The 27,877-nt window shown below is 44.7% G+C and overlaps 1 protein-coding gene across 1 annotated transcript in view; it reads left to right on the forward strand.

The window, feature by feature from the left end:
* The first annotated feature begins 13,569 nt into the window (after positions 1-13,569).
* Positions 13,570-27,877, forward strand: part of RBM47 (RNA binding motif protein 47) — a 72,091-nt gene continuing 57,783 nt past the window's right edge. The window contains exon 1 of the mRNA XM_015862451.2: positions 13,570-14,050. The gene's annotated coding sequence lies outside the window, so the exon portion shown is untranslated. The remainder of the gene's footprint in view (positions 14,051-27,877) is intronic.

Below are 27,877 nucleotides of genomic sequence, written 5' to 3' on the forward strand. Positions count from 1 at the left end.
CAATTCCAGCTCCCTCAGCTGCTCCTCATAAGACTTGTGCTCCAGAGCCCTTACCAGCTTCATTGCCCCTCACTGGACGTGCTCCAGGGCCTCGATGTCTTTCTTGCAGTGAGGAGCCAAGATAAGCTAGGGACATATTAATAAATATTAATAAAAACTTCTATAGGTCAGAGTTTTAAAAGCTTTATGTATTTATTTATGCAGCTACAATCCCTCTATCTCTTCAGCAAGCACTGATATAAATGGAAAAAGTTTATTTCTTTTCTTTGCATGCAAAAACTGATTTTTTGCTATGGTGTAAATACAACCTCAGCAAAACAAAGGATGGATGTTTCTGCCTTCACAAAAGAAAGCCAGCAGTCCACATTAGTTGAAGGCAGTGGTTGCACTTCATGTTTTTTTCCTCTTTTCCAGCAACTGTTCCTGGAAACATCTTGTTCTTGGAATAATCCTGATAGCCAAGGAAACAAAAATGGCTGCCTGCTGGTGGGTGTTCCTGATGGGCTCAGCCTTAGCAGGCCACTGGTGCTACCATTTACAGGGTCTTCCTTTGGGCACTGGAAGTGCTGATGGCTTTGGTGACTCCCAGATCTTGAATCCATCATTTCTCTTTGAACTGTCCTGGTCCCCTCTGCTTGCAAGCCAGCTCTGTGCAGCACTGAGGCCCTGGCTATTGACCATCTGGCCAGAGCAGCACCACCTGACAGCTCAGGGCTTCTGAGCATGTTAAGGAAGCTAAAAGAGAACTGTTTCCATGAGAGAGCACTGGAGTAATTCACAGATGTGCTGTTCCAGTACCCCAGCATCATTCATTTTCTCAGGTGGCACCCATGTCTCCTACCTTTAGTATCAGATTTTACTCAAAGCAGCATTTTCTCCAGCTCTAATCAGAGGGTTAAAAACAAACAAAAAAAGGAAACAAAAAACAGATAATACAAAACTAAATAAATCAGTTCTTTAATTACTTCTGAACAGCCAGACTCCTCCTGCAGCACCTTAAAGCTTCAGCTCCAGCCATACCTACTGTGCTTGTTTGCCCAACGCATCATGCAAGTGCTGCATCCCTTCTGTGATCTGCAGCACTGCGTTTGCAGCTAACCAGCCTTCTGTCTGCTTGGCATTCACACTCCCAATCTCCATCAGCAGTGACTCCTGTCCTGTTTATTGTGATCTGTTTGCTGTCTAGTAGCCTGACTCTCCAAGATTACTTCCAACTGTGGGAGTTGTCCCAGAACACCTCTTCTGTTGTGACTGCATTAGCCAGCATCTCTTTGAAATGCAGGCTCCAGGTGATTGACTTCCAAGTAAGTGGAGCTGAATGGGTTTAGGCAGATTAACATTCTAGCAGTGAGTGGCAGTCATTCCAGAGAGCTAAATCAAATTCTCAAGTGCTCATTAGCAACAGAGGGAAAAAAATAGTTTGAGAACATATAAAAGAATCAACACATAGTGAAGAGATTTGGAAGAGTCTGTTTTCTTCATTAGACTTTTCATTGATGGCATCTCCTTCAAACCCCAGATCACGTGGCACAGCTGCTTGGTGTTTTGTCATAACACAGAGCATGAAGATGCAGCTGAACCAGGTTCACTCCAAGTTCAGAGTCAGCCTGGTAAGGTTTGCGTGGCACAGCACACATTAGCAATGCTGTATTTCAGCAGCAGGATGAAAATTGCTGCAGTTCCCATTTGCTGTCTAGTGTTAAAAGAAGTATTAAACACCCCTGAGTAACAAAATAAAAGCCTGCTGTGATGACTTCACTCGGGTCATCCAGGGCACTGCATGTGCTCATAATAATTTGTCTGTTTGGAGTGTCCTAATAGAACATAATTGCATAAATTGTTATGTGGAGGAGGTAAAGAGGATGTTCACCACTTAGCAATCCAAACTCAAAATACTGCTCTGGCTCAGGGCATGCAGGAACAACAGTTTCATTGCAGGTTTGTCAAGGTGTGGCAGTGCTAGCCATTTCCCAACAGCATGCTGGCAGTGCTGAGCAGTACTGAGGAGCATCGTGTCTGCTTGCTGGCACCCATGGCCACCTGGTGACCTGCAGCCTCACCCCAGTGCTGGCCTCAGCACTCCTCCTTGGAGATCTTCAGAAGCTGCCTAACCATGGGCCTGGGCACCTGCTCTGGTGTCCCTGCTGGAGCTGTGACTGGGACAGAAGGACCCACAGGTCTCTGCCAGCCTCAGCTGTGCTACTATGAAAACTGCCTAAGTGTTAGATTTAAACCAGATACTCAAGGCAGGTTCATGCTCCCAGCCTTGCTGGGCTCTCTGGGGCTGCATCTCCTCCTTCCCTGTGCTCCCTGCACCAGTGCTTTGCACCAGCAGAGCTCTGCCTCTGCACAAAGAGCGTCCCTAAGGGAAGTGCCAGGATGCTGGTAGTGGAGTCAGTGTGAGACCTGGAGATTGCTTGTTTCCTGACCAGCATCAACATTTTCACATGCTTTTTTGAAAACTGCTTTGGCTTATTAAAAAAAAAGCAGTGGAGAGAGTAACACGTCAGGAAATGCTTTTGCTGACTTGATGTGAGGAAAATATTGTTTTTGTCCAAAACAGTAGAAGAAGCTGAGTAAGCCACTTCACCTTCCTTCCTTTCCTGCTCTCTCTCACTTGAACTTCTGAGTCTGTAAAGGACATTTCTTTAGCACCCTGACATCCTTTCTAGTACCACTCACTTTGTCCCTTACAGCTCCTAGAACTATTCAGAACCTGATAGCAGCCTTTCAGTATCTAAAGGGGGACTTCGGGGAAGAAGGAGACAGACTCTTTATGAGGATCTGTTGTGGTAGGACAAGAGGAAATGGCCTTGGACAAGAAGAGGGGAGATTTAAATTGGATATAAGAAAAAAAAAGGGTTTTTTTCAGTAAGAGTAGTGAGGCACTGGCACATGTTGCCCAGAGAGGTGGTAGATGCCTCATCTTTGGGGACATGGGAATACCCACAGTCAGGCTGGATGGGGCTCTGAGCAGCCTGATTTGGCTGTAGGTATCCTTGTTCATTGCAGGGGAGTTGGTCTAGACAGCCTTTAAGAGTCCCTTCCAACTCAAACAATGTTATAATTCTATGAAAACAGTAGACATCTCTTGATTTAGCTGCCTTCAGACACTAGAGAGGAGCCCAAACCCACTTGCACGCAAACCATCACCACCAAAATCAGTGATCACAGGTCCCCAGGAGCTTCTGATGCTGCCACCCAGGTGCAGCCCAGCCTCCCTTTAGGACCCATCATGCACACATGGTCATTGCAGGGCTTTCTGCACTGCTCCAAAACCAGAAATCAAACTCATAGCAATTAAATCTTTCTTCCTGAGGCTTTAGTAGTCTGAAAATCTTGAGAGCTTTCAAGCAGCAGTTTAGTGGACCTAAGCCAATTATGCTGGGAAGGGCTGCATGCTGGAAAACTCTTGAAGGAATTTGAGTGATTTCTGCTAGGAAGTGTCATGCATTGCCCTCATGGTCACTATTAAAAACCACAATACTAATTAAAAAAAAAAATAAAAATTACAAAGTACCTTTGTATTCACAGTCCTGCTATTTTACTGGTGTAGATGTATATTTCCTTCCCCTTTCCTTTGTATTTTTAACTCTTCCAAGCCAACACAAGTAGGGAATGGTGAGATTGATCCACTTCCTTATGAAATTGCCCATCAGCAGGAGCTCTGTAAATCCTAATCCTGGGTTCCCAACAGCCCACCATTCGCAGGACTGCAAGTAGCAGTAAGGAAAAAGCCCCTTTCTACCTACAAGCAGAGTTCATTGGCAGGTGTGTGAAACTGCATTGCCATTGCCCCAAAAAGCACTTTGCTTCACATTCAATTTTCAAGAATAGTAACTAATTTTCTTCTGAAGTATTACTCATCTTACTTTTACTATGAGTTTGTGGGGTTTTTCGTTTGTTTTTTTTTTTTTTTTTGGCATTTTTTTGTTTTTCTAATGGCATGCTTCCTGTTTAAGATGATGCTTTTTGTGATAGCTATAATGTATAAGCCTGGAAGTGGAGCTTGGATGGCAGCAGCTGTGCTGCATCCCTAGGTTAATGCTGCTTGTCAGAATTCAGTGCAGGTGGCAGTTCCTAGGTGGCAGCTATTTCTCAATAGCAGGGCAACAATTTCCCTGCTTCTCCTGGCAGCACCAGAGGCTATTTAAGTTGAGTTAGAGGTCTTCACCTTAACTACATTTGGTGGGAGCTCATGTGATACTCTTTGTTGCCTAAACTCCAACGTGTACTGAAGGTGTGGTAATAGAGGGAATAGGCATCTCTCAAAGTCCTTTAGGTTATTGTGTTTTGTCTGCCTGTGACCTTTCCACAGCTGTTTAAAACCCAACTCTGGTTGTCTCTACTTGTTCTTGTGCAGTATCTGTGATCGCTTTCTCTGCAAAGGGTCTATGATTTCCATTGCCTCCAAGTCAAACTGATGAGTTTTGAGATAAACTGGGGCTAAATGGATCTGATAGGGGGAAATAATAGAAGAAAATAAATAAATGAAAGAAGGTGGAGATTGCAGAAATAGAAGAAAAATGAATTAAAGGACTATACTGTGCTGAAGGAAAAAAAAAAAAAAAACACATGAAAAAGCACCTTGCTGTTGTGGTAGCAAGTGCTGCTGGTAACCCCATCACACCAGCACTGGCTTGGGGGGGAGGAATGTCTGTCTCTGGGTATACTAGGCTTTTCTCAGTCTATTTTGCTTGCAGCAGTTCTGTCCATAATGCCAGTAGATGTTTTGGCTTTGTCAAGGCTATTATTAACAAACCACAAATTACTAAGCTAATAGTATTAAAAAAAACCCAATAATTAAGGCCTATAAAATTCATATAAACTTTCTGTTTTTGTAGGAATAGTTTGGCAGGGATGGCAGAGTCCATTACTCTTGTGGCATGCTTCCAAGCAGCGTAAGTCATTGGGTCTGTAGCAACTTCTGAACAGAGCTGGGAGGGAATCTGGGAAACAGGTCAGTGCAAGACAGTAAGAGCTAGCTTCAGGTCTATGTTTTGTTTTATAGATGAAGGAGATGCTTGACTTTAAAGCATGTTGATTAGTATTATGTGTTCTGTAGCTGAGCTGAAACAGTTCCTTCTGACCTAAGTTTCATTTTTGTCAACTTGAAGATATAGAAATGCTAATCCAGTGAACAGACACAGATGTTAACACCCACTTCTTTTTGAACTGCTGAATTAAATGTAGCCCCCTTGTCCTCTTTTTTCATGTCTCTTCCTTAGGTGTGTTCATAATGTACCTCTACTACTGCTAGGACCAAGAGAATAGTGTAAGAAACAACACTTCTGCCAGTGCATAACTGTATGCATAACTGTATTTATTGGTAAGAAACTGTTTTGGAAAACATGACTGTGTTTGTCCTTCTCTTACTAAAACTAGTTCCTCTCCTAGCAAATCCCATAAATCATGCTGATAAGTATTTCATCAGGATTTCTGGTAGGTAAACCTACATGGTTATCACCATCAGTAACGCAGCTTGTCTCACAGTAGAACTGGACACATTTAGTTGTGGATCTGGACCTTGTTGTGTGAAGTGCTGCAAAATGTGGATCACACCCCATGTTTCTTCCTGTAGAACTTAACTTCTAAATAGAAAATGCCCTTTGCTTTGTCAGTCTTCCTCAGAACAGAGTTTATCTAGACTAGAAACTTTATACAACAATAATTACATTTTTGTTCATATAGTTGGAATAATACAAGTATAGTTATGTATAGTTGGAAATAGATAGCCAGAGGGTATCTAAGGAAAAGACTTACCAGCTCTGAGGCCTTCAGTCATGATGGGCACTCACTGATGTCAAGGCTCACCACAAGAACTCCACAAAGGAACAAACTCCAGAAAGAGATGCTACCTTAGTGGTGATCAGCCCTTAAATGAAGTCTAGGAGAGGTGGAGTCAAGCTCCACCCCTTCTGGGAGCACAGCTGAATTACCTTCACCTGTGCTCCCACAGCTGACTCATCACTTGCCTCAGATGGTTAATCAGAGGTTCAAGCTGTGACCTACAGTTTCCCTTACATTGTTATTACTTATATTTATATAAAAGTCAAATCAAGAGTGTCTGTGACCCAGTTTGTGACTGTACCACAAACTCTTCCAGTGTATAGAATGAATCATAGACTCATATTACAGCTTGGGTTGGAAGGGACACAAAGGATCATCAGGTTCTAACCCTGGTGCCACAGGCAGGGCCTCCAGCCTCCAGATCTGGTACTAGACCAGGTTACCCAGGGCTCCATCCAGCCTGCCCTTGAACACCTGCAGGGACAGGGCATCCACAGCCTCCATGGGCAGCCTGTTCCAGAACCTCACTACTCTCTCTGTGAAGAACTTCCCCCTGACATCCAATCTAAACCCTCCATCCTTGAGATTAAGAGGTCTCAAGAGAGCTATGTATGTGTCCAAAGTCATCAAAATCCCAAATCATACCATTATTTTCATTTTGTTCTTTTTCTGCATGAATTGATACATGCAAACCTCATCTTTGCTTTAAGGTTTATGTCTTGAAGAACAGAAAATTGCAACAAGTCTAAAATAACATACGAGCACTAGTGAGATGTGGTTTTTATTTATGTATCTATAGCTTTCAGTTTTCATACTGGCTGGGGGAAATTTGCTTTAATACTGTGCATTTTAATACATTTTCAGCTAGGGAAGATTCAGTTCCACTTTAGAACGGACTTTTTTGAACCCTGAGAATAAGCCAAAAAAGGTGCTGGGAAATACTGAAAAAGAGGGGAAAAAAAAAGGTACAGATGGTGGTGTGCAACAACTGCCATCCTTTCTTGAAGGCTCTTTCTGAGATGTCTGGTAATAGAAACAAGGGCAGGTACCAAATCTGAGCATCATCATAGCGCTGTGCTGAAAATCAAGACAAATTGTTTAGCCTGATGGAAGCTCAGGGGAGACCTTATTGCTCTCTACAACTGCCTTGACAGAAGGTTGTGGCAACAGGGTTTTGACCTCCTAGGTAACTAGTGATAGGAGAAGTAATGGCTTTAGGTTGCACCAGAGAGGTTCAGGCTGGATTTTAAGAAACGTTTCTTCTCCAAAGAGTGGTGATGCTCTGGAACAGTCTGCCCAGAGAGATGGTAGAGTCACTGTTCCTGGAGATGTTCAAGAACTGTGTAGATGTGGCACAGGGGCACGATTAGTGGGCACGGTTGGGACAGGTTGATAGGTAAACTTGATGATTTTAGTAGTTTTCCAATCTTAATGATTCTATGATTCCATGAAATGCAAAAATAATGACAATTTCCTACTGAAGTTCACCTTTGGGCCCCCTTTTTCTCCTGAATGCTATGCTGGAGTGGATGGTAGACTGGAGATGGCCAGGGGCTCAGGAGCTGTAAGCTGTCACGCAGGACACACAGAGGCAGCACTGCCCCTGGGCAACCATGAAGGAATACAGTCCTACCTTCAACCTGCAGAGCCAATGTAGTGTGATGTCTTGCTGCAAACAGGGAAACTGTTCTGAGATTATGTCACCCGTGTCCAAGAAATGATGTGGTTTTATATTCTTTCAGGCAATCTGAATAGCAATAAATGTTCCTTGCTCAAACAGAAGTGATGATTAAAAAAGGACTACAAAAGCAAACAAGCAACAAAAACCCTATCAAACAAACAAAATCCCTTCCATGTTAACAAGAACCTCCCGGGACGTTATGTATCTGGGTGACCTTCCTGTTTCACAGGCGGTTTCCCCCTGTACAGCCCTGCTGCCTGCACGCACACTGGCTTTGTGTACATCACATGCTACTGCTGGAGCACTTCTGTCTATCCAGAGTGCAGTGGGTTCAGCTTTCATTATTTTTGAGTCACTGAGCCACTTGCCTGCACATTTTCTGCTAACCACCCACGACTATTATGGGATGTGTGCAAACACCCCCTGCCTCCACAGGCACAGACCTTCCTCCTCCTTCTCTGACCTCTGCACAAGCTCACACCCACTGAGTGCACAAGTGTGTACATGTGTATGGCAATACCTGCTGTTGTCTTGGGGCCTCATTAGAGAGACAAATTGTGAAATTAGGCAGCTCCTTTTGTTTTTCTTTCCCTCTTTGCAGGGATTAACAAATGGCTGAATTCTTGGCTTGATTTCTTTTCTGTTCTTAGAGCTTGCTTCAGTACGTAACGATAATTTCCTGCTGAAATGCTTCTGCTGCACTTTGCCTGTTTCACTTCCCCCCAAAAAGAAGTGACTGTGGAGCACATGGCACTCAGGACGCCTCTCAGCCAGGGTTAAACCTAACCATATCACCATATGATTTTACCCAGCTCCCAATTTCCCCAGCTGCAGCTTCCAGTTTTGAGCTAGAGAATGATTTATTCGTTGTGAAGGCTGTGCTCAAGTTTTAGTCTATGAATTCATGACTCTCCACAAGGCAGAAGACATCTCCAAGATCCCATGTGCAAACTATCCAACCTTTTCATCAGAGAGATTAAGAGAGAGGAACAATATCAAGTTCAGAAGCTTTTATCTAATCATTTTCAGGTTCTCATTTGATTATAAAATTCAGAAAACTTTTTCATGTATGTGAGAGACTTGGACATGGTGAGACTATAAGGGACAGTACTATTATGTCCATGCTGGAGGGAGGCACATAAAAGCACAGAGCTGTCCTCCTTCAGAGCCAGACTAAAAGCGAGAGCGATGAGGAGCAGCCGCTCACTGCATTTCTCAGCGGCTCTGAGGTTAGAGGTGCAGCCTGGGTTATCTCAGGGCATGTTTACGTGGAGCAGAGGTGTACCATGCACAGGGCCTGAACTGAAATGCTCCAATGTGCCTCTCCATCTTGTGGGACACCCAAGGAGTATTTAGTGGCCAAATGCAGCAGGAACACAGACCAGCTGTCCTCTCTCCCTTGGGCTCAAAAGACAAGATAGAGCCTCCTCTATGGAAACATGTCATTACTATGACATTCCTGGTGCTGCAGCTTGCTCGGTGAAGCATTTAAGAACAAGTCAGCAGTAGATTTCTTACTTTTAGCTTGGGGACTATATTAGGAAATGGGGGTGCTAGCTGTAGAAAAGTGTCTGTGTGATCTGTGCTGGAACTGCCAAAGACGTGGCAAAGCAGAGTGTTGGGCAAAGGGTGAGAAGGGCTGGGACATGGAGGGCTTAACTAAAAGCCTGAGTGTGGGAAGCATGCAGATAGAAGGGGTTGTTGGGAGGAGAGGGGTGGTCAACCTGCCAAGCAGGAAAGCAAGACTCTCAGGCTGGGAAATCACATCAGCTGCTGCTATTTCTCAATAAGTGTACTTATCATCCCCGTCATTCAGATTATCAGGAAAAGTACAGGCTACTCTGTGAAATTTCTGCACCCAATGAGGTGAGGCATCTTATATTTTGGAAATGACAATATTTCACTGGCTGCTTTCAGAAATGCTCATCCTCCAGCCTTTAGCTTCCTCTAGGAAAAAAGTCAAACCCTCTAACATTCAAACATGGAGCTAATTGCAGCATATCTTTGCTTCCCAAATTAAGTACAAACATCTAATGGTACACTGGGAAATGTTCTGCATTAGAAAGTTTAAACAAAAACTTAGAGCTGAAATAAAAGTTTTCTAACTGTTTCCTATTTTTAAACAGAAGTAACAAATATTCCTTAACTCTACAATCAGTTTTCTATTATTATAAAATATTTCACTCCCGGGTACCAACCTTCTCACTTGTGATTTTCATAGTTTCCCACTTACTAAAAAAATTAAGAGAGGGGGAGGTTTCATAACCTCCTGAATGAAATGCAGCCACCAAACCTTCAACATGTGGTTTCTTGCTGCAGTAAAGTCAGCTCTTGGCAGTAGCAATAAACTGTAAAATAGTTATTACACAACTGGCACCACAATAAGCCGCGTTCAGAAGGAAATGTTACCAACCCTAAAACACCCAGCTCTATAGCCAGAACATTTGTATTGCGATTTTAAGATCAGTTTTGGAGGACACCTTCCTCGATCAAACACTGATGCCTTTAAAGATTAGCACTAGTGGCCTAATCATGCTGCACTTAGCTGAATTTCCTTTGCTATGAACTCATTAAATTCTTTTATTTTGGTTTGAAACCCTACCAAGGCTTGGCAGAGAAACAGGAAATCTCTGCTGGGTGCTCCGGGGCTGTGACTACTCTTCCGTTTTAACCCACAGTCTGGGGGTGCTACAGAAAACTGCAGCTATTCCCTTCCTATGTAAAGAGCTCACAGCCTGTTAAAACATTATGTCAGCGGAGAGGTTGGGACTCACAGAGAGAGAAAAAAGTATTCTGATGTGAAAAAAAAAAAAAGACTCAGTGGATCAATTAGATCTGATGTTAAACTTTAGATTAAACATAAACTTACATAAACTTATATAAACTTCGAACAGCCCTAAAACACTCAGTGGTAACAAGCTGCACAACTGAACATAAATTTTCAGGAATGCTTTCATCCCACCTCATCCTGTGGTAGGTCCAGCGCCTGATGGTAAAGATAAGTTGGACACAAGGAAGGGAGAGTTAAATATAAGGAAACATTTTTTACAGTAAGGATGGTGAGGCGCTGGCACAGGTTACCCAGTGAAGTGGTGGATGCCCCACCCCTAGAGACATTCAAGGTCAGGCTGGATGGAACTCCAAGCAACCTGATCTATCTGTGAATGTCCCTGTTCATTGCAGAGGAGTTGGATCAGATGACCTTTAAGTATCCCTTCCAACTCAAACAATTCTATGATGGTTCTGTGATGATTCTAAGAGACTTTCCTGAATCACTGCTGTCATTTGGATAAGTGTACACACAGAAAGGAAAGTTGGCTTCAAGAACTACCTGGCAACACTTGACCTTTGTTTGAATTGGGATCTGTAAACCCAAGCATGATAGGAAATACTCCACCTATTGCCACCAGCACTGTGTCTCATGTGGCACTACTGCTCTAGTCTGGATGCCCATTAAACAGCTATGTGCAGATGCATCATAGACATCCCCACACCTGCTCAGGTGTGAGGCAGGTGTGGTGCCTTGCAATCTCATGTGGGCCTATGGTAAGTGTCTGTCACATAGAAAGAGTGGGTGCTACCCGTATTTTGATTGCCAGGTGAGCTGTTGCCTGGCATTTGCTCTAGCTGGAAACCCCATGCTGTAACTCCTTTACCTGCAGCTGAACTGATCTAGGGAAAATGATAAACATTTTTTTATCCTTGGTAACTTCAAAGCAAACCCAACCCGAAGCCTCCACCAGAAACAAAGGAATGAACTCACCTTCATAGAGGGAGCTGCAGTCTCCCCAGCCTGCCCAGCAGTGGAAGGATGGCCTGAAGTACGACGGCTGGCACAGCTGGTAGTACAAGGGGAAGTTTTTGTTTTCCAGCATTCTGGATAGAACTACTCTTGTGGTTTTTGGACAGGGATACGTCCGTCAAAGAGCTGAACTTCTAACAGTATGCCTTATAGAAGTTGGTTCTGTGCTGGTGCAGCCAAAGCTCTCAGTAATAGATCTGCTTCCTGGATGGTACATTCATATTTCTTCCCAGTTTCTATATCATGTGTTGGATTTTAATGAAGAATCTAATTTAAAAGAAACAATTTGCATGTGTTGCCAAAAAAAAAAAAGCCCCTCTGCCTACAACTCCTGCTCCCCTGAGCAGAGCAAATGGAGTGTGAGCTGTCCCTATATAAGGCGGACAGCCTGAGCACACTTATCAGACAAGAACGTTGTGAGAAGGCCTTGCTGTCAGAAAATAGGACCAAGTTTTTGAGGAAGATGATGCTAGAATACTTCAGAGATGTCATTACTGCTGAGACAATCAATTTGCTTTTCTGGACTATTTTTCTTTAGACAATGTTTGCAGCTAATATTAAGTTCTCATTTCAAGCACTTTCCCCACATGGGGGCAATTTCCCCCATGATTATTTGCACACTGATACTGGTAAGTTCTGAAAGCTTTTTTTATTCTTGCCCCATTTGCTAACACTGGAACTGCATCCCTTTATCAACTTTTGAATGATGATAGTTGGAAGGGAACACACTGCTCACTTGAACTTTGCAATATTTGGCTCTTTGGCTTTGTTATACCCGCAGTGGCTTGATTCTTCTGTTCCTACCCAAAGCAAAACTTCCCTAGGGAGTCAAGTGTGGCTGGCTTAGGTAAAGCCAATGGGAGTTTTCTCATCTAGAAAATAAATAAATTAATTACTAAATTGCAATTAGATGGATATACATTTAGAAGGACAAACTGCTTTCAAAAACTGTAGATCATAAAATAGTAGTAAAGCAGTATCACAGGAGAGGTGAGGTGCTGGAACAGGCTGCCCCAAAAGTCTGTGGTTGCCCCATCCCTGGAGGTGTTTAAGCCCAGCTTGGATGGGGCCCTGGGCAACCTGGTCTAGTATTAAATGTGGAAGTTGGTGGCCCTGCCTGTGGCAGTGGAGTTGGAACTCAATTCCCCTTTGGGTCCCTTCTAACCCGAACCATTCTATGGTTCTATGATCACATCTCTCTGCCTGGCCATAACTCACAGAAGCTAATTTGGGGGGAAATCAACAATAAGCTGCAGGAATATCATCTACAGGCAAACAAACAAAGAAAGGAAATTTTTAGATGACTGCTTATGGGAAATGTTGGTCTACTTGCATATATACAACTAAATATAGCCTGTATTAAGCTTTCTGACAGCAAAAAAAAGAATGGTATTTGAACATAAGTTACCTCAGTGAGAAGCTGAAACCTTTTTTTTCTTAACACTGTGATTATGCAAGCAGGAATTACTACTTAAAACAAAAATTGGATTGTGTGTGCTTCCAGTTCCAGTTAGTTTATTCGCAAACTGAATTGGATCTCTGCTGGTTGGTTCTATCTACCGTAAGTAGGTCTCTTGCTCTGTCCCTGTGCATCAAAGCCCACAGCCAGGTGCAGACAGCAAAGGGATGGCCAAGGTTGCGGTCCGGCTCCCTTGTTTCTGTAGGTATTCAAGACAGGGGGCAGACGGATCCCTCAGAGGTTAAATGAAGGCTCGGCCGCTGTTGTTACAAACTAGTTTCTCTTCTGTCCCTTCCCTAAAACCAGATGTAGCCTCCGGCCAGAAAATGCTAAAATGTGGCACACCTCTGAGCGCTGCGGTGGGCTGAGAGGATCCGAGCAGAACGAGGGCTTCTCTCCGAGCTCTGCTGGCTGCGGCGATGCGCTCCTGCCGGTATGGGCGGCTTGTCTTCTCTTCAAACCTCCGTCCGCCCGAGGGATGCGGATGGCCGAAGGGGAGATTTCCCCGGCCTGACAGTAGCAATAAATAAATAAATAAATAAATAAATAAATAAAGTCGCCGATTTAGCCTTTAAAGATCAAATAGAATCTCTACCTCCCTCAATATTTTCAGTAAAGCTGCTCTAGAAGTTCACTTCCTTCCTTCCAGCCTTTGCATCTCTACAGGTTTCCCTCTATTTTTTCATCTGCCCTCCTGGAACAAGAGGAATGCACTGGCCGGGCGCCAGCCAGGGCTCAGCGCGGGGTAACGTTTCACTTCAGATTTACGGGAAGGTGTTGGGAGTAAGAATCTGGTTTGGTGAGTTTGGGGCAGGGAGTAGCCAAGAGACAACCTTGCTACTGTGAGCGCGGGGAGGAGAGGGGGGGACGACAAAAAAACATAAAACTGGCCCGGAGCTGGGGGAGATCCCGGCTTTTACTCCCCGGGGTCCGGGAGCGCGCTGAGCTCCGCAGAGGGGAAGAGGCGAGCGCTCCCCAGTCCCAGCCCAGCCCCAATCTCAGCCCAACCCCGGTCCCAGTCCAGCCCCATCTCCGCGCCGCTCCGCTTCGCGCAGGAATGTGCGGCTTAGCGCAGGGGCTTTGGCTGAGCTGCTGAGCGCGGGGCTCTCCCCACGTCTTACTTCTCAAAAAGAAAAAAAAAAAAAAAAGTACATTGGGCCAAGAGAGGAGGCTCGGATCGGCTGTTGCTGCGAGCGGTAGCGTTGCGAGGAGTTGCTCAACTCTCACTTAGCAGCGGGGCCGGAGGGACAATGCGCTAGAGATCGCTGCCCCACGGCTTCGCCCTCCCCGGATGGTGCCGGCGTCGGCGGGGCTGCAGGTACGTACCGCGTGTTGCTCCGTCGGGAGGGCAGCGGAGCGGGACAGAAGTTTGTTCAGACTATATATTTGGGAACGCGGCTGTTGATTATTTCTGTGTCTATGTATATTTTTTCTGTGAGTGGGAGGCAAGGAGAAAGGGTTGCGAAGGAGTTTTGGGGGTCCCTTCTAGTGCCTCACTGCGAGCAGGTGACAGACGAGGGGTAGCAACAAGTAGTAACCGGGGGCAGGGAGAGAGTCACCTGCGGGCGAGAAACTCAGAAATAAGTGGGACTTTCGTCCGTGTCAAAGCAAATCCGCAGCTCCCGATGTATTTGAGGACCTTTCGGAAGGAGCGTTTGGTTTGTTTGGCTGTTCCTTGTTTCCGACGCAAAGCACGGCAGTGTGTGCAGCACGCTCAGGGCTGGCAGGTGGGCGCTGCTCAGCGCCGGCAGCGCAGCAATAGGATCTGAGCTGGGAAAAGTTTCTGATGTCCGTTTGCAATGCACAGATCGGCCGGGGAGGAGGTCAGGACTCGTCTTTGCGCTGAGTGTGTGTGACTAGATGGGAAATGCCGGGGGCTTCTTATTCGTGTTGTAAGGAGTTGCTGTGAGTTTGTTGTTTTGTTTCAGGAGGAAATCTGCACAGCTCGTTTCCTTTTAGGAATTTAAAATAAACCTTACGCTGAGGCGGGCTGGGACCCAACAGACCGCGATATCCCTCCCAGCCTTCTCAGCACCAGAGGGCAGGATGGGGAGATGGGGCTGCAAGGATCCCCCCTAGAGAGGCAGCTCGAGCAGCCCGTCGGTGCCTCCGAGCCCCAGGCACGGTGCGGCCCGGCCCGCAGCCGCCGGACTCCGGGGCACCGCGGGTGCTGCGGTCCCGCAGGGCTCGGGGCGGAGCAGTGCGGTGCGGGAGGCCGCTCCCGTCCCGGCGCTCCGATAAGGCCGGCCCGCGTGTCCGGCCGGCCCGTGCCAGCGGGGCTGACAGGCCAACAAGCTGTCTGGGAGATAAACGGAGAGACAAACACTCTCCTTGCGCGCTTGGCCTCGTTCTCTTCCCGGCACAGTTTTCCACTCCCTCCCTCCGGCTTTTTTTTAACCCGCTGGAGCCGAGGGCAGGTGCTGCTGCCCTGCATCCCCGCGGGGCTTGATCTGTGGGGCTGCCGGGCACTGCGGTGTCCCGGGACACGGCAAAACACAGCCCAGCGCTGGGGGTTGTTAGGGAAGCAGTTGGAGCCGACTGCCGGGTCAGTACAGTCGCTAATCGCGGCAGCCCGGGACGAGAAATCTTTGTTTGAAGTTTTAGAATGTGAAGGAATGCGCTGCTTGCAATAAAGCGGATTTAAAAATGTCGAGAGCCTTGGAATTAAAGTATTTAACGTAAGCAGCAGAGATGGCAAAGCCTTCGGGGAGCATTGCTTCAATGAGAGCTTGCCCTGGGGTCTGCTGTCAGGGTTGGGCACAGTTTCAGGGTGTAGTTGGGCAAACTGTAGAAACAAAAACGAAACGAAACGAAGCGAAACAAAACAAAAGACTCAAACCACTTGGATATGAAGCAAAATGGCCTTTTGCTGGTAGCTGTTAAAAATATTTAATCACAGAAAACCTACATGGCAATTCTTACTTCTGCCATCATAGATGTATTATTGGCTCTGACAACCAGTCAAACCGATTGATATGGTTTTAACTGAGTTCTGAAGCTGTGGATGTTGGACTGGGCAACATCGAATTCAAAATGTACCAATGTCTTATTTTTCTTTAAGAACAACTTGGGGAAATGGCCTGAGGATTACTCTGGAATGGGGCTCCAACACACGTGTGCTTATAGCGCTGTGGGTGACAAACTCCAACAGATTCTGTAATCTTATGGGTTAAGCAGTAACTTACTCTCAGCTTTTCATTCAGTCTTGACTGCCTGTTCATGATCTTCCAAATCACCAATGCTCTGATTTAGTGAGCAGTTTAATACTGTGCTTTCTGTGAAGAAATGGTGATAGATACCTGAGTCACCATCTGCTGAAATTAACAGATATCAGTGACTTCGATGAAAGTAAAGATCAAATTTGCTTTTTAGTATGGAAATACATCTGATGGTTTGATCATGGAGGGGCAATCTCCATGCATGCGTATCATTGTCTCCTTAGTGAGGAGTTTAGATCCTCAGATAACCAATGACCTACACCCACAAACTAGCTTAAGTCACTTTGAAATATGTCTTGTACGGGGATTTTTAGGTGCCATTTTCAAGGTTCTAAGTCCTACAAACAGGACATTTTTTGCACTGCACTTTGGAAGAAGGAAGAACTCTGACCTTTATCTTTCCAGTGAGAGGCCTAAAATAATATTTCTCTTTGGTTGTTCTTTGTGTTGGTTTTTTGTTCAATAAAATACTTCTGGGTACACCTAGCTCTTGCCAAGATCAGGAACATCTTCTCAGTAGCCTTGCAGAGACAATGTAGGCTTTGTATAGCTGTGGCTGTTGGGGTTTTGGTGACACAGTAAACTCAACAGAGCAAAGCAACTTCTTAATAACTGCAAAGCTGCCTACCTGATATTTGAGGGCATTTTTGTCCTTTCCAGCCTTTCATTTCCCATGATCACAAGCAAGCTTTCATTTGAAAAGAAGAGAGAGTTTTTTGTTATGTATTTTTGAAGACAAGGCATATGTTTTACAAAACATACTTAGGGGCTGGATCTTGCATTTTAACCAGTTGGGTCAGATAGCAGAGGCTAAATCAGTAGGGATGGCTCATTTGGCATGACATGGAAAAAAGCTGCAAATGCATGAGAAATCTCTGCCATGTGGTATAAAAGAATCATAAGACAAAAGTAACTTTCAGCTGTTTCTAAAGCAGGCAAGGCTTTAGCAGCCACTGCAAAATGAAATGATCTCTGTCCTATTCATCAATACAAGAACCATCTGGAAATCCACCCTGTAGAAGCACCACTACAAGTGATGTCATTCAGGGTTCATACTGGCATTTTGCCCCTGAGAAACCAGTGAATATTCTTGAATTTTACCTTGAAATAAACTGAAAAACTTTAGTTTGGTTGAGTTCTCAGTAGAAGCAAAGGAGTTATTAGTTATTGCATGGTCATAATCCTGGAGTTCCTGACTGGGGTGTTAAGAGCTGTGTGTACCCAGATGCCACTGCATTAAATGCGTAGTGAGATACAATAGCGGGACAAGGTGGAGCAAAGCACTGAGAATGGTAAACTATGTTGGCTGGCGGAGGTGTGAGTGCTGCCACTGGATGCTGCTGTGCTATTTCAGCAGCACTGGGTAACGTATTTTATTTCTTAGAGAATGAAGAGCTGATAAACAGAAGCATGAAAGTGAACTGTTTACTCAAGACATAAGGCTACGAAAGTGACCCTTGTGATAGCATTTGGAAGATGACTGCAGTTACAAAAGTCAGAGAAAAGGATGTCCCCATCATGGAGATCATGAGAGGACAAGGGCCCAGAATGGAGTTTTAACTATGAGGATGAGTAGAACAAGCAACATTTTGGCCAGGGAAGCAGAAGCTTCAAGAGGTTTTGGCTGCACCTTGAAAGCAAGGCCTTCCAAACAAGAATTGTGTCCTGCCTGGAACAAGGATAGTAACTGTCACTAATGAAAGAGAGATTTGGGATATACCCATGAGATATCACATGCTTTATGCATGTTGAGCAGGAAGCAGTGGCTGGGCTTTGAGTAGACGGCAGCAGAAGTGGATGAGGGGCATCAGTTGTGTTAATAGTGGCGGGAAAGCAAAGCAGAAGGGTTTGAACTGTGAGGAGAATGTGCAATTAAACTTGGTAGAAAGATGAGGGTTGAAAGCAAAAGGAAGTCATCAGGGTTGGTGGAGTGGACATCACAGGAAGGCTGAATGATGGGACTAATGGGGGAGTCTAATGGGTGGTGCTGAATGGGACCACTTGAACATTAGTGCAGGGAAAAGAGCCTGGAGGTAGAGAGCCTGGAGCCTTAAAAGTGCATGTCAAATGAACAGCTTATTTCTGAGTGAGAGAAAGGAATCAAAGCTGAAGAGGGAGTAGGTGAGGCAGGCAAGGGATAAGATGAACCACTGACATAAATTCTCCATGTTGTGAGGAAAAGAGGAAGAAAGAGAATCAAAATCAGAGGAGGAAGGTGGAGGAACTGGATGACCAGGAGGTGTCTGCAAGGCAGGGAGGAGGAAGTGAGAGATCTTCATAGAAAGAGTGAGAGGGTGGGGAAAAAGGTCAACCTGCTGGGTACAGTCTGGTCCCTAGTAGGGAAAAATCTGAGAGGAGATACTTAGCTAGGGTTGGAAAGTCTTGCTGTTGAAGCAACAAGCAGGGAAGGGACCTGGAGAGAAGGAAGCACAAAGAGAATGTAGTTAACAGGTCTTTAAAGCTGGAATATGTGCTCTAGGATGCACAGAAATAGTGGGTATGAGGGCTGGGCAGGCACCATGCAAGGCACAACTGTGGGAGCTTTCAAGGCTGGAGAGAAGGGACGTGCCCAACTGAGGAAAAATGGAACCAGCAACAAGGAGGGAAGGTAGAGGTAGGCATGAGTGCACATGCAGAGACCTGTTCCCAAAGCTGTTTTACAGTAGAAGAGCACATTCAGTTCACCTTAATAAAATATTCACATTGTTACTGTGACCTTAGTCTTTGTCCATGCCATGTGTGTGCTTTTGGCAGTAAAATTCCTGTTGGCTGTGGATACTTCAGTTTCACCAGATTTCATGCTCTGGTATCCTAGTCTTTATGTGAGTGCTGCTCCTCACAGGCAGCACTACTCTGCCATTAGGATTCACATTAAAGATAGTACTAACAAGGTACCAGAAGCTCACAAGATCTTCGCAGCTGGTAAATCTGTGGGAAGGGAGACATTTCATTGGTGGCTGTATTCAGTCGGTTGGGATTGCAGTACAGTCTGTCCTTTACTTCTTGGCCTTGTGAAGTGGGTGAGAGCAGGCGAGGCATGTTGGATGGATAGAAAGCTGTAAGTACCTCAGGTTGGATCAAAGCAATCTGCACCTATTGTTGCTGCCCTGTGTTGTGTCTTCCTAGGTTTTTGTGGCATAACCAGATGGTGCTGACAAGGTTGTCTTCACCCCAAGGGCCTGCATAGCCCAGGAGCAAGATTGGTACAGAGCTCCCTCCAGGCAGAGAGGCTGACGTGTCCTCACAGCTACTCCTGCAGTTCCATGGCTGGGATCTCTGAATTCAGCCTGAAGGCTGAGCAATTAGGCAGGGCTTAGGAAGGAGAGCTGCAAGGCAGGGAGTGCTTTGTGGCGGGTCCCTATAATTGGCCTTAAGTTGTGCTAGAGGAGGTTCAGGTTGGACATCCGGAAACATTAATTCTCAGAAAGAGTGGTGAGGCATTGGAACAGGCTGCCCAGGGAGGTGGTGGAGTCGCCATCCCTAGAGGTATTCAAGAAACATTGCAGCTATGGCACTGAGGGACATGGTCAGTGGGCATGGTGGCAGTGGGTTGACAGTTGGACTTGGTGATCTTAGTGATCTTTTGGTGATCTTTTCCAGCCTTAATGATACTATGAGGTCAGGGTTTCCTCACAGGCAAGCAGGTGCACTGAGTGAGCATGTTGGATGGTGAGTGAGATCTGCAGAGTGCAAGCAAAGGACAACTAAGTGACTTCCATAGGAGCAAAATGTATTGAGCAATCATAAATAACAAGGCTTCCAGCTGCCCCTTTTACACACTGAAGTACTGAGTGTTGTCTTACCTGCATGAATCCCAGGTCAGGCTGGGTGTGCATGGAATAACTGGTTCCAGACACCACACGGGTGGCTGGGCTGTCTGGTATGTGAAGGTGCCCCTTGGGCTGTTCCCTGACCCATGGCTCACTCTGGTGTTCACAAGCCCTTCTTTGAGATGCCTTTCCAAGTTCAGGATGTTTTTTGCTTGATATATATATCATTTTTTCTGCAAGTATCTCTCTACAAAGTTACACTCTCAGCAGTAAGACAGACTGAGAGCTGACATAAGTTTTTATTGTCTGATAGCTGTATGATTCTAAGCAACAAAATTCTTGTGGAAATTCCTGGCCATCCATATTGCCACCTGCCTTGGGACAGTTTATTTGCTCCCTGTCTGGATGATGTACGGGGCATGGTACAAAGTCTACAGCTCTTGTGGATGCAGAATGAACTGCCAGAAGCCCTAAGCACAGTTAGGTATTGCTAAACTGAGGCACTGCTGGCCTTGGTGGTTGATGTTCTCATCACAATGATAAAAGCCCAGGGAAAGGAGATGTTTTGCTTGTGGAACAGTTCCAGGGTGTATTTCAATTAATTAATTTATTTTTTTCCTGGTGGCCTTTCTTATACACATATCAGTCACCACTGACATCAGTGAGCTTCAAGTGCTCTCATAACCTCCATATGTGAAGAGGACAAGGTTTTAGTAAATGTAACTTTGCAGCTGTTTGGGGAATACCTTGTTTCTTTTATCCAGATGTAGACTTCTCTGTATATGCACAACTGTCAACGCAAACGAGTCTCAGTGTTGTATTTTTAATTCCCAAAGCACTGCCCTTCAGCTGTCAGTGTTTGGGTGCCAAATGTTTGGTTGGATCTTGAGGTATCACTTTTCCATCGCTATGCCATCATTTCCCAACAATAGATAGGAAATCTATATATTTCTCTCTCCCCTTGTGAAACACTAGAGATGTGTTCTTGAGGAGTGCTATGGGAGACAGGCTGCTGAAGAACATAGTGCTCATATGTGAGGGACAGTAGCGATGCACTTGCCTCTAGCCTAAAGCATTTTCTTTCTGAATTTTCCAATAGACTCAACAATGTTTTGTTGTGTTTCTGGTTGTTGTTGTTTTTGTTTTAATAAGTAAGTTGTCTTTAAACAATATTTAGATTTCCAAAGAATATGAAAGCAAAACTGCTGATTGTGCAATATTCTTACTGATGGGCAGAATAATGAACGTAGTTTTATGAAAAAATGCCATATATCCAGAAAGCTTCTGTGAAATCCTAGAAGTTTAGGCTTGTAATCAAACTTCTTGCTGGTAACCGTGAAAATCAGGTCAAGGTCAGAGCTCACCATGAATATTGTGCGTTCTCAAGGCACAGACTGTACAGGGAAACCAGTGCTCTGTAAGCTGGGATGGAAGTTTGCACATCTTTGGGCACAACTTCATATTTTTAATATGAGGGCAACTGTATATTCTTTGGTCTTGCACTCTAATCAGAAAGGATCCTGCTGTAGTTTGGAGCTGTAATCATGCTGCCATGGGGCGGGCACAAGGCTATCTGCCCCCATGTGCAGTCATGCCCCAACAACACCCACAAACGGGTCAGACAAACCCTTTCCAGATCTATGGCAAGTGCAAAGAGGATCAGATAAGCTTAGTAGTCATTGTGCAACTTTCTTTCTGAGCCCTGGATTCAAAGCAAAACTCAGCCAAAACCACAAGGCTGAAACTCTGGTGGACTCCACGCACAGCATGCAATATGGCAGCCAGCATGCAGCCCATCCTGCTGACTCACTGCTTCTCCATCTTCCCCTGCCTCCCTTCACCTTCTGGCACAAGTGCTAGTTTCTGGAGCCACTGTGTCCTTGGGTCTCTCTGCCTGTGTATAATGGCAATGTTGGGTCTGTTAGTGTAGTTCCTTGGTCCTGGAGCAGGGTGGGTGTTTGCAGTGATGCAGAGCCAAGGGTTGCTCAGCCATGCTCCTTGGAGAGCATGGCATACCCACACTACGTCAGAGTATTACATGGCTGGACACAGAGCTGCTGGTACCAGGGGAAAGCAGAAGGGGTGAACCTCCCTTCCACCAAGTTTAGGAATGCTGAGTGACATGGAAGGTGAAGGAACAAGGAATCAGACTGTTATTTTCAATTTCTTTCTACATTGTTCAAATCTGGGTTCCAGATGCAATGCCAAAATTCAGAGAGATGTTACCTCTGACCAGGGGAGCACAGCATGTCTCCTAAAACAACACTGTGACATAAGCAGTGCAAGAAGAGCAATGTTTCACTGCTGCTTCTATAGATCCAAACCATTTCTATTGCATTTCCTCTTCATCTAATCTTATCTATTCTGTGTTGCAATCCTTGCTGTGCTTCCCTATTTCCAAATCAAAGCACAGTCTTTCTGCAAAAATCTGAACCCTGCCTCCATTTTGAAACGTGGCCTGTTTTAAACAAAAGGCATCAGTTTGTTAATTCATCGTTAATCCTTACCTGGAAAGCAACTTGTGCCAAAACAGTTGCATTCTCAAAGCTCTTGTGAATGTCAGTCACTGCTGAAAAGTTTTCCTCTGAGCTCACGCAAACTATTGTTTGTATATGTGCAACAGGGTGTAGAACAAGCCAGACAAGAAGAAAATGAAATGCATACAAATGACAGGTTCTGCAGGAAGGACACAAGCACAAGGCTTAGGAAGCCCAGCTTTGCATCCCTGCCTCTCCAAGATGATTTGATCCTCTGTGAAAAATGGCATTTAAGCAGAATGTAAGCCTTTGGATATCACAGTTTCCATGAACTTTGTGAAGATTTCAACTGTTCATATCCAGAATACACTCTCACACTACTGTCTGAGCAAGACTTTAATTGTCATAGCATTAGGAGGCTGCTAGGTGCTTAGCAGTTTGACAGCAGTATTTAGGGGACCTAAAAGTGAAGACAGCAAAGAAAAAATGCTGGGGCCCAGAAGGTCAGGCTGGATAAAGGAGAAAAGAAAGGAAAGAATGAGAAGAGATGTGGTGATAGGAGTAGGACACTGCCTGGAAAAGCTGACAGGGAGCAGGAAGGGTTATGGGAAGATATTATTTGATGAGAAAACTGAAATGAAGGGGACTGAGAATTACTGACTGGGCAAGGAGGCAGCAGCTGTGGGACCAGAATCCTGGAAGTGCACCTATCTGAAATCTATGTGTTTCAGCATCTTACATACAGCCCCTTGGTGTGACTTTGGTTGTGGATCTGTTTGGGTTTTTTTGTTTGTCTGTTTGTTTGTTTTTACCAGTTTGAAACAACAAAAAAAATGCCAATGTAAGAGCTTGGCAAGCAATGCACAGCTGCATCATAAACAACACTGTGTAATTCAGATGGTGCCAGATTTATACACTGTAAGCCTAATTTTCCTTCTGATGTATATTGTTGTAGGATGATCCATTCCCTTTGAAACGCTCAGTACTGGGTTTTGTTTGTTTGTTTTTTTGTTTGTTTGCTTTGTAGGGCTGTTGCCTTTTAACCTATATGAGGAGGAGGGTGATCAATGAGTACTTTACTTTAGATATCTTCCCTGCTGTTCAGCATGTAAATGGTTGATTCTCTTTCACTGCTTTTGTCTGAAAAGAGAATTATTCCTCCTTGGCTTTTTATGTGGGACTCATCTCTTTAGCATTTAATTACTTCACAAACAGTAATGAGCTAAGCCACAATAACCACTTGATACTGATTTACTAAAAAACAATAGAGACACAGAATGTAGATTAAGAAGTTCACTCTTGTGTTGTGTGCACAATTTAGGATGCCAGAGCCAGACACAAGAAGTTTATATTAGTTAAATGTTTTCTACACGGGGACATGTACTTTAGGACTAGTTACAGATTACTGTCAGGTCTAACAGGCTATTTGGGGTGAACAACAATAAACCTATTCCAACAAGCTGAATTGCTTCTTCCACTTTTCCCAAATAAGCTTTAGAATGACATCTCAATTTAAAAATCTGATTAAATTTAACAATAAGAAGTGGGTGGATAATCCAGAAATTAAATGTTTGATTTGCAGCAAAACAAATTTCCTCTTTTTGTGTGTGTGTGCATTTCAGCTGGCAATATGCATCAGTCACAGCGTCAGTCACACTGCTCGCCTTATGACTTCCCAGATAACTGAGTTTTGTTGAAGATTCCCATTTTTGAAGGGCATTTCCTCGCGAGACCTCTCACAGCTCTCATCCTCTCCGCATCTGTAAGAAAACTGCAGATCAGAAAACGTTCCCACACCAAAATAAGGAACAAGCCATCAGTGACCATCTGCACAAAGCCTGGTTAAAATGACTTGGCCAGTGATAGACAGGAACTGGGTGCAAAGTGAGGACAGAAAGCACTTATCTAGACCCAACTCATCTGTCTCCACTGCAAGTTCCTTTCTTGCAGTTCATCCCCTGCCGTGCTGGTGGGGGTGGCAGCCATGTGAGCATGGCCACAAATGGAGGAGGTCAACAGATGTTGCAAGGGGCTGGGGTGGTGGGATCTGGTTTGCAGCACCCAGCTTCCAAATACTGGGTGCTCCTTGGGACATCTGGTAGGAAGAGTCTGGGGGGGATGTGGGGGGGGATGCATGTCGAGAGACAAGTGGTTTGGGAACACCAGCCCCAGGCCACTGTGTAGTCTGAAGGAGAAACCACAAGAAGAGATCTCTTCAGTGTTGCCGCTTTAGGGCTGGGAATCTCAGGCTACAGTATCTATACTATAGCAAAGAGTGAACACTGGGTTCTCGTGGACCAGAGAGCTGCTGAGTTTAGCCCTGCAAGGCATGTGAGTGTAGTATTTTCCACTGACAGCACCGTGGCTGAAAAACAGCCTGTGGAAAAGATAAATGTGTCTGGTGTCCTTAGCAGGGCAAAATAAGAAAAGGAGGACTAAGGGGACTAAGAGGGAAGAGTCTACAGAAGACAAACTGTGGAACAGGTGTGGTGCCCTGAGTATTACCTTTGTGAGGTCTCCAGGCATGAGACATTTCTTTCCAGCACAACTCTGACCACCACATTATGCCTCTGCTACACTGTTGCTGTGGGTGCAGAGGTGCCCACTGCAGTGCTGCCCTTTGAATTTGGCAGGGTTGGTGTTCTGCCTTTGAATGGATGAGACTTTCCCCTTCTCTAGAGCTGCCCTCAGACCTTCCATAAGAAAAGCCTTGGGGTTGGACTCGGTGATCTCTGAAGGCCCCTTCCAACCCCTACAATTCTGTGATTCTGTGACCTGAAGGATGCAGGATCCAAGCTTCTCTATTAATGTTAAAAGTCCCAGTGCAAGCTAGCAAAAGTTTGATATTATATATTCTTCTAAAGCAAAAGTGGACAAATGAAAGATACCCATTGCACTGGGTGCCATGGACTCACCAGGAAATGGCAACCTTTGCTCAAGCAGCATGAAATCTGCAGTCAGAAATGAAACCTGTCCAGTAAGTGTTGAGGATGGGGATGAAACCTATGGCTCCTGAATGGGCTGCAGTGCAGCAAATCACACTGTAGCATTCACTGAGCAAACCCAGGTTGTGAACATGGTTATGACAACTAGAGGGTGGATGACTCAGAGGCAGAGAAAAGGACATTAAAAAAGAGAGAGAGAGAGAGAGAAGGAGGGGTTTGCTCCCCTCTAATAGGCAACATGGTGTTTAACCTCCTTTCCCAGCCAGGTGTGGTAGCAGCATGCTCCCTTTAACACACCTGTGCACACACCCGTGGGCACTTTCTCTGTTTTTCTGCAAGGTCACCGGCTTTGAGAGCTACAGTGCACGGTGACAGCTTTATAACACACAATGGCAGCTTTGCAAAAAGTGCAGGTCTGATGTTATATTTTTATTTTTGCCTATTCTTCTGCTCATTTAGTGAAGCATTTTTAAACAAAGCAGGGCTGCTACTTTTCATAGTCAAATCCTTGGCCAGGTCTGCTGTGCAATCTTTTGTGCATCCATTTGTGTTGGCCAGACCATGCTTAACCCCTTCTCCTCCCTTTTCTACTCTCCTGCTTTCCCACACCAAGAGAACTAGAAGTCATACCAGGCCGCCTTCCTGAGCAGGAAAATTTCTTTGTGCATTCATGGTTGTATTGTCCAAGCACTCTACCTCTGGGACAGTTATTTCACTTAGATGTAGAGGTTCTGGGCAAATTCTGCTGGCCAAATTTTGCATGTATTGGTTGTATGGTACATCACAGAGAAAATACAGCCTGAATTTTACGTGAGCAACTCCAGTCTGCAAGAGTGGCTGTCCCACAGTAGCTCCCAGCCTCAGCTGTATGATGGTGGCAAGGTTTGTGTGTCTGAACCAGTGGTGCTTGGTTATTTGGAATTTGTGAAAATCAGCATGTGGTTTTCTGGCTTTCTAGGCTGATTTGGCATCAGCACCCTTGGAGATAACCCATATTATTAGGGTTGTATTTGGGCAAGTTTTTTGCCTTTGTATTTTTTTCTCTGTCTGGACTTTGATTTACTATTCCTTCTCCCTCTCTGGTCTGGTTGCTTTGCGTCTTAGTGCTTAGAGATTTCCTGCCAGTATACTGCGAGTTTTTAATGAAGAATTTCAGCAGCGTCTGGCGCTTACAAGTAAAAGCCCTCTTCAGATTTTGACAGAAGGAGTTATATGAAATTACTTCTAATCTCTTTATCCTTGTCACACCACTCTGCTATGCAGTAATACACCAAAGAATTTCCAGAAAGCAAAGGCTGGCGACTTGCAATACTTACCTACTTGGCTGAAAGAAATAAAGGAGTGGGGAGGTGAATTCAATCTGCTGCTTTTCTGTAGCTTCTGGGGGACAAGAGAGGAGAAACTTGGAAAAAATACTTCCTCAGTTGTTTTTTAATAACAATAATTCTTTAAAAAAGAACCTTGAAGCCAAACCAGCCGTTTCCCTCAAAAGTTGAGATCATGTTTTGAAAGTTAACAAATGAGGCATTTTTGTTGTCTTTATCATGGCGGCTATCAGTGGTACATTGTTAATCCCTGTTAGAGCAGCAAAGCTGCAAAACAAATAACAGTATGTCCTTGAGTGCACCAGTTATGTGCCTGACAGGTTTTCATTTTTCACTCTGTTGCATAATGCTGGCATACACAGACGACACGTAGCATATGAAAATTTCTGGGTAGGGTTTGATCCTCCTTCCATTTAAGTCAAGGGCAATATTCTTCCAGTTCTCAAAAGATGCAAGGTCAGAGTGTACGCTGCAGCCTACTTCACCCAGTTTGAAGCCAGGCAGCCGAGTTAGAGAAGAGGTCAGCTGTCTCCTGTTCCAAGCCTGATCCCAACATGAGCTTGTGCAAGGATTTCTTTTGAAATCTGATGGCACTGGTACCTTTTACCACTTGCCTGTTATGTTCTCAGATTTTGTTTCCCTAAAAGAATGTATTAAAAAACAAAGGAAATTCCAGCCAGTATTTCCTCCTGAGATGTATACACACAGAAACCAATATATTGATGTTGTTCTACTTGATGTTTGTCAGTCCTAACCAAGCGCTGTGTGTAGGTGTTGTATGATTTAGAAAAATAAGATGTAATGTGGGTGGGACTGAAAGTGCTGTTGCTATTATTCATCTATTTATGCCATCATGCATGTGTGATCAGACAGTGATCTTGTGCAGCAGCCTGGAAACCTACGTATTGTTTGAATCATCCTACTGTAAGAGGGCCAGGAGATGGGTTATTTAATCCTTCTACTAGATGAGCAGGGCCGGCATATACCAAGGTGGTATTTCTTGCCTGCAGCCAGCATCAACCCACACATGTGATGAAACATCAGCATGGAAATCCGTAACTCTACTTTTTTTCCTTACAATATGCAAGATCATCAGAAATGGAGGGAAAACTGTGTAAAGTGAGCAATGATAAAGTGAAGTTCTTGCACAGATAAAACTGTCTGGATTGGGCTAGCGAAACAATCTCATCTGCATAAAAATACAAATTCCAGGGAAAAGACTGAACAAGGAAACAAATGAAAATCACAACAGGAAAAAAAAATGAACAAACAAAGAAACAAAACCAAAAAAACTGAAATTGACTTCAAATTGTGAAGAAAAGCAAGGAAAAACATTATTTGATTCATTTCTGTGTGTGTTTCCAAGGCCAATTTGTGATAGGAAAAAAGAAAAGAGAGTGACAAAAAGGC

This window comes from Coturnix japonica, chromosome 4 (genome assembly GCF_001577835.2).
Source record: "Coturnix japonica isolate 7356 chromosome 4, Coturnix japonica 2.1, whole genome shotgun sequence".
NCBI lineage: Eukaryota > Metazoa > Chordata > Aves > Galliformes > Phasianidae > Coturnix > Coturnix japonica.